Source organism: Eriocheir sinensis, unplaced genomic scaffold (genome assembly GCF_024679095.1).
Source record: "Eriocheir sinensis breed Jianghai 21 unplaced genomic scaffold, ASM2467909v1 Scaffold447, whole genome shotgun sequence".
Taxonomy (NCBI): domain Eukaryota; kingdom Metazoa; phylum Arthropoda; class Malacostraca; order Decapoda; family Varunidae; genus Eriocheir; species Eriocheir sinensis.
The window spans coordinates 285,001-290,488 of NW_026111773.1; the positions used below are offsets into that span (position 1 = coordinate 285,001).

At 45.0% G+C, this 5,488-nt stretch overlaps 1 long non-coding RNA gene across 1 annotated transcript in view; it reads right to left on the bottom strand.

Moving 5' to 3' along the window:
- The window catches only part of LOC126992334 (uncharacterized), a 5,568-nt gene extending 546 nt beyond the window's left edge, over nt 1–5,022 (bottom strand). The window contains exons 1-2 of the long non-coding RNA XR_007746480.1: nt 4,924–5,022; nt 249–368 (exon numbers count right to left, since the gene is read on the bottom strand). This is a non-coding gene — a long non-coding RNA (uncharacterized LOC126992334). The remainder of the gene's footprint in view (nt 1–248; nt 369–4,923) is intronic.
- Nucleotides 5,023–5,488: the final 466 nt, after the last annotated feature.

Genomic DNA, 5,488 nt, shown 5'->3' on the forward strand with positions numbered 1-5,488 from the left:
GAGAGAGAGAGAGAGAGAGAGAGAGAATTAGTATTGGTAACAATGATAATAATAATAATAATAATAATAATAATAATAATAATAATAATAATAATAATAATAATAATAATAATAATAATAATAATAATAATAATAATAATAATAATAATAATAATAATAATAATAATAATAATAATAATAATAATAATAATAATAATAATAATAATAAAAACAATAATAAAAACAATGGTCTTCCTCCCACTCTTTACCTCCAATGATGTCTTCCTTGTCTTCCGGAATCTGTCCTCCTTCCTCTCTTCTTCCTTCCATGACGGAGCGAGGGGAGGAGGGAGGAAGAGGGAGGAGGAAGCCTCGCTTGGTCCACCAGCCTGAAAAAAGGAGAGAGAGAGAAGATAAAAAGTAGGGGGAGGAGATGAGGAGAGTGTGCAGGTTGATTTAGGAGGAGGAGGAGGAGGAGGAGGAGGAGGAGGAGGAGGAGGAGAAAGAGGAAGAGGAGAAGGATTCGGAGGATAAATAGGACAGAGAGAGAGAGAGAGAGAGAGAGAGAGAGAGAGAGAGAGAGAGAGAGAGAGAGAGAGAGAGAGAGAGAGAGAGAGAGAGAGAGAGAGAGAGAGAGAGAGAGAGAGAGAGAGAGAGAGAGAGAGAGAGAGAGAGAGAGAGAGAGAGAGAGAGAGAGAGAGAGAGAGAGAGAGAGAGAGAGAGAGAGAGAGAGAGAGAGAGAGAGAGAGAGAGAGAGAGAGAGAGAGAGAGAGAGAGAGAGAGAGAGAGAGAGAGAGAGAGAGAGAGAGAGAGAGAGAGAGAGAGAGAGAGAGAGAGAGAGAGAGAGAGAGAGAGAGAGAGAGAGAGAGAGAGAGAGAGAGAGAGAGAGAGAAGTGACGGAAACCTCTCGGCCAGACATCACTTCCAAGAAACAACTTATGGTAAGGCCTTTTGTTATCTCACTAAAACATCCAATCAGCTGCTGTGAAGTTGTTGTTTTTACGTATATGCCTATAGCGCCGGTAGGCTTGCTTGAGGAACCTGGATGGTATTCGGCCCCGGCCCGTTATGGCCCAGGCAGGTGTTTATAGTGGCGCCATCTTCCCTTGGCTCATGCTGCCCCCCGGAACTCCTTTTTGATTCACATGAACGGTTTCCTCTAGAGTCCTGGTTGATGGGTGGTCTTCAGGACAGCATGTGGGTAGTTTTGAGCCACTCTGCGGTGACTGAGAAATCCGAGGTGGTAGCGTGGGGATTCGAACCCGTGTCGTCCATCACATGGTGAATGGGGGCCCAGCTCGCTACCACTCAGCCACCGCCTACCTAAGTACAGTACAATAAATTTGACTCTAGCCTGGACAGCGAGACAACAGTGCGAGCCTAACTAATATTAACAAAGAACATACACATATTCCCCCAAAATGACAACACAAAAATGGTAGAAGCAAATACAGAAACAATACTGCTCCAAAGTTTGCCGGCGAAAGGAATGAAAGCCTGAACATTCTGGCTAACTATTGCATAAGGAGTTTGAATAGAATATAGGGATAAGGAAAAGTTGGTTGAACGCCGTATTCAACATGGCTGCGTGATTGGTTAAGTATACAGTGAGCAAATTTAGAAAAACAGTCAACATGAAAACATCAATAACAAGAGAAGCAAAGCCACGGCGTAATTAAAGGGTGAGAAAACTGTCAGTAGGAGGAAGGTACTTGTTTAAACTAAGAGCATGACTGGGGGGCGCTCTACACATGATATTCATACTTGAATTTAGGATAGAGATAGTAAGAGGGAACAGAGTCTAAGAGGTTGCTGTCAGTAGCCTCAGAAACCTGTGTTTCGGTGAGGAAGAGAAGGTGAGGTTTAGAGGAGGAAAGATGGTGTTCTACAGAATGAAAATTAGAACGAAGACCGTGAACGTTGCAGAAATTGATAAGAAAAAGTCTCGAGAAGTTATCAAGACACCTCCCAGGTAAGCAGCCAAAAGGGGAGTCCTCCTTGGGGGAATCTGTGCCCCCACCCCCCAGGTGGGGACTCCGAGGCACTGTTGTTGAACGCCATTTTGAATTTAGAATTTTAGGAAACGGTGTTTGTGTTGTGTGAATGTACTGTTGTGTGGATAGAGAGAGGATCGGTCTTTAGAGAGCATGCTGAACTACTCTCTGGTGTAGATGATACAAGGGTGGTCAAAGGCCCTTATTTATTGATAGCATCTAGGAAGGGAAAAATAACTGGTGAAAACGATACAGATCTCCTAACTTCGAAGAAATTGATTTAGCAAGAGATGCAATAATAAGTTTACAGTTAAGGTTTTGGGATTATGATGGACTGTAATTGTTTAGTTGGGAGTGGGTGTTTAGTTCAGGAGGCGGTGGCCGAGTGGTCATCGTGCGGTCGTGCTGACCCCGTGGATCTAGGTTCGAGTCCCACCGAAACGCTGATTTTTCAACAATAGCTGATTGGTGGAAGACTACCCACATGTTGCCCAGATCTTCAGTCAACCCTAACTTCAGCAACTTCGTTGAAATGCATCACCGGGAGGCAGCATGGCGCAAGTCGGTGGCTGAGTGGTTAGCGGGGGAGGCGGTGGCTGAGTGGTTAGCGTGACGGCCCCGCGTTCAGGAGCTCCAGGAGGGACGCGGGTTCGAATCTTGGCCGCCGCAGAGCTGAGGTTTTTCAGTCAGAGCCGAGTGGCCTAAGACTACCCACATGCTGGCCTGAAGACTACCCATCAACCCGGGCTCTAGATAACCTCTCCAAAGAGAGGCTCAAAGATGAGTTCTGGGGGGCAGTATGAGCCAACGCAAGATGGCGCCAATATAAAAAACACGCCTGCGCCAGAACGGGCTGGGCCGACCATCAGGCCCCACCGGGAAGAAGCCTACCGGCGCAATAGGCCGCGACGTAAAAAAAAAAATAAAGCAAGCTTCATACATCACTGCAGCCACTATAAATAAAATGTGCCTGCTCCACCGACAAGCTGGGGTCGTCCTAGCAGCCTCTCAAGACCGGCACTAGAGGCAGCCAGCACCTTAGAAAAAAAAACAGGGTCTCGAGGAATAGGGGGAAGGTGTTGGAAGATAATGTCGAGTTGACAACGAGGGGAAATTGTATTTCTGAGGCATTAAAGGAGACTTCAGTTACTTCTGTACCATTCAGAGGTAGCAGCAAAGTTACAGTTTAAGCGTTCTGCAGCGCCAACATTGAGCCATGGAATTTCTGTTTGAACGGTTTGATGCTGAAAGATATTGAGTAATGCATAGTAATCTACGTAGGAGTGGATATAACAGTTTATGGAAATATCGTTTATGAATTATGGAACGAGAGTGGGAGATAGAACAGAACGCTGCGGAACAACACTGTTGGTAAGTTTAGGGAAAGAACAGTGATCGTCTACAGCTAATATGGAGGCGGTGGCTGAGTGGTCAGCGTGCGGGCGCGGTGTCCTGAAGGACCCGGGCTCAAGTTCTGGCAGCTCTTACATACAAACAATTTTCAATCATTGTCAAGTGGCTCAAAATTACCTACATGCTATCCTGTAGAACCACCTATCAACCCAGACCCCAACTCATTGCGGATCAAAGATGAGTTCCGTGGGGCAGCACGCGCCAAACAAGAAGGCGCCATTGTAAACATTTGCCTGCACCACGGACGCACCAGAGCCGACCAGCAGGCTCCATAGTCTTCCGATGCAACAGGCCGAACGAAAATAAAAAGACAGATCGACCTGAAAAGAAACTGGAAACAAAAAATAAATCGAGGGATATATTCCGTAGGAAGGTATAGTTTATAAGCAAGGATTTGTGTCAGTCTTAGTTAAAAGATTCCGAGATGTTTATGGCAAGTTTTAACGGTTGAGAGGATAGCCAGGAGTCATTTGGGAAAATAGGAAAATCAGTAGTATTACGCCCCTTCCAGAGTTCGCACTGGTGATCAGAGTGAAGGTAAGATGTTGATAGATGCTTAAGAACTTTCCTGTTAAGGATTTATTCAAAAGACTTAGAAAGACAAGAAAGCAAAGCTAAAATACGATAGTTTGAGGGATTAGAACGGCCATCCGTCTTAGGCACAGGTATATAGGCGTATTTCCAGCAGGAAGGTAAATTGTTGAAAAGAAAGTGTTTGACCAACCAGACCATCAACACGGAGGCACAGTTTAAAGAACAAAAGGAGGTACTCTCTAGGGTCCAAAAGCCTTCTGGGGAATCAAACCAGAGATAAAAAAAACATCATCCTCAAGGATTGTAAAAAGACCAGGAATAGTGGAGTGAGAGTAGGTATGAGTAGGCGGAATATGCCATGAATCGTCCCGAGCGGAGTTTTCAGAGAAAGTTTGAACGAAGAATTCAGCCTTAGAGACACACGTGACAGCTGGGCTTCCCTCATGACTAAGGAGAGCCGGAAAAGGCAGTTATTTAGAATCACTCCCCGCCTCCAAAATACGATATTACGCCTCCATATTATAGTTAAGGGACGAAATACATGTCCCTCAACCACAATATGAAGGCGTAAAAACTTAGAAATAAAGAAAAAGTGGCAAAGGTATTGAAAAGGCATATTATACACACATGGCTGTCTCTCTGAAATCCTCCACACGACTACCGACATTGCGCAATAATACAGAGCTGTGTTGGGGGAAACAAATATTGCACAATATAAATGAATCACTATATTGTGCCAATAATATTGACCGTGTCGGGTCCACTTATGTATCACGAGACTAAGTGTGATTGAACCTGTTTTTTTCTTAACCATGAGTAGAGAAAGCACCTTAACTGTGTGCCTGCATTCCAGAAGAATCACTATAAACACTCGCCTGCGCCTGGGCCGACCATCACGCCCCACCGGGAAGAAGCCTACCGGCGCAATAGGCCACGACGTAAAAAAAAAAAAAAAAAAAACCTGCTACCGCTGCTCGCTGCCACTACCACTACTACTACTCACTGTTCTTTTTGACCATTTGTTGACCTTGACCTTCCACGGGTGACCTGCAGGAAAGGATGGCCAGCAGGCTGACGATGACGATAACTCCGCCTGACATCTGAGAGAGAGAGAGAGAGAGAGAGAGAGAGAGAGAGAGAGAGAGAGAGAGAGAGAGAGAGAGAGAGAGAGAGAGAGAGAGAGAGAGAGAGAGAGAGAGAGAAAAATTAAGAGATTAGAGTAATTAAAGCTCTCTTTCTTCAATATTAGATATAGAAAAATAATTGTGTATGCATTAAAGTATGATTTACACACACACACACACACACACACACACACACACACACACACACACACACACACACACACACACACACACACACACACACACACACACACCTTTAGTAGTGCAGGCAATTCACTGTCTGTCATCTTTCCACCCAATTCTTTATATATATACTCAGAATCCTCTCTATTCTTCTTCTTCTTCTTCCTCCTCCTCCTCCTCCTCCTCCTCCTCCTCCTCCTCCTCTCTCTCTCCTCTCTCTCTCTCTCTCTCTCTCTCGAGTCTCAAGATCTCTCTCTCTCT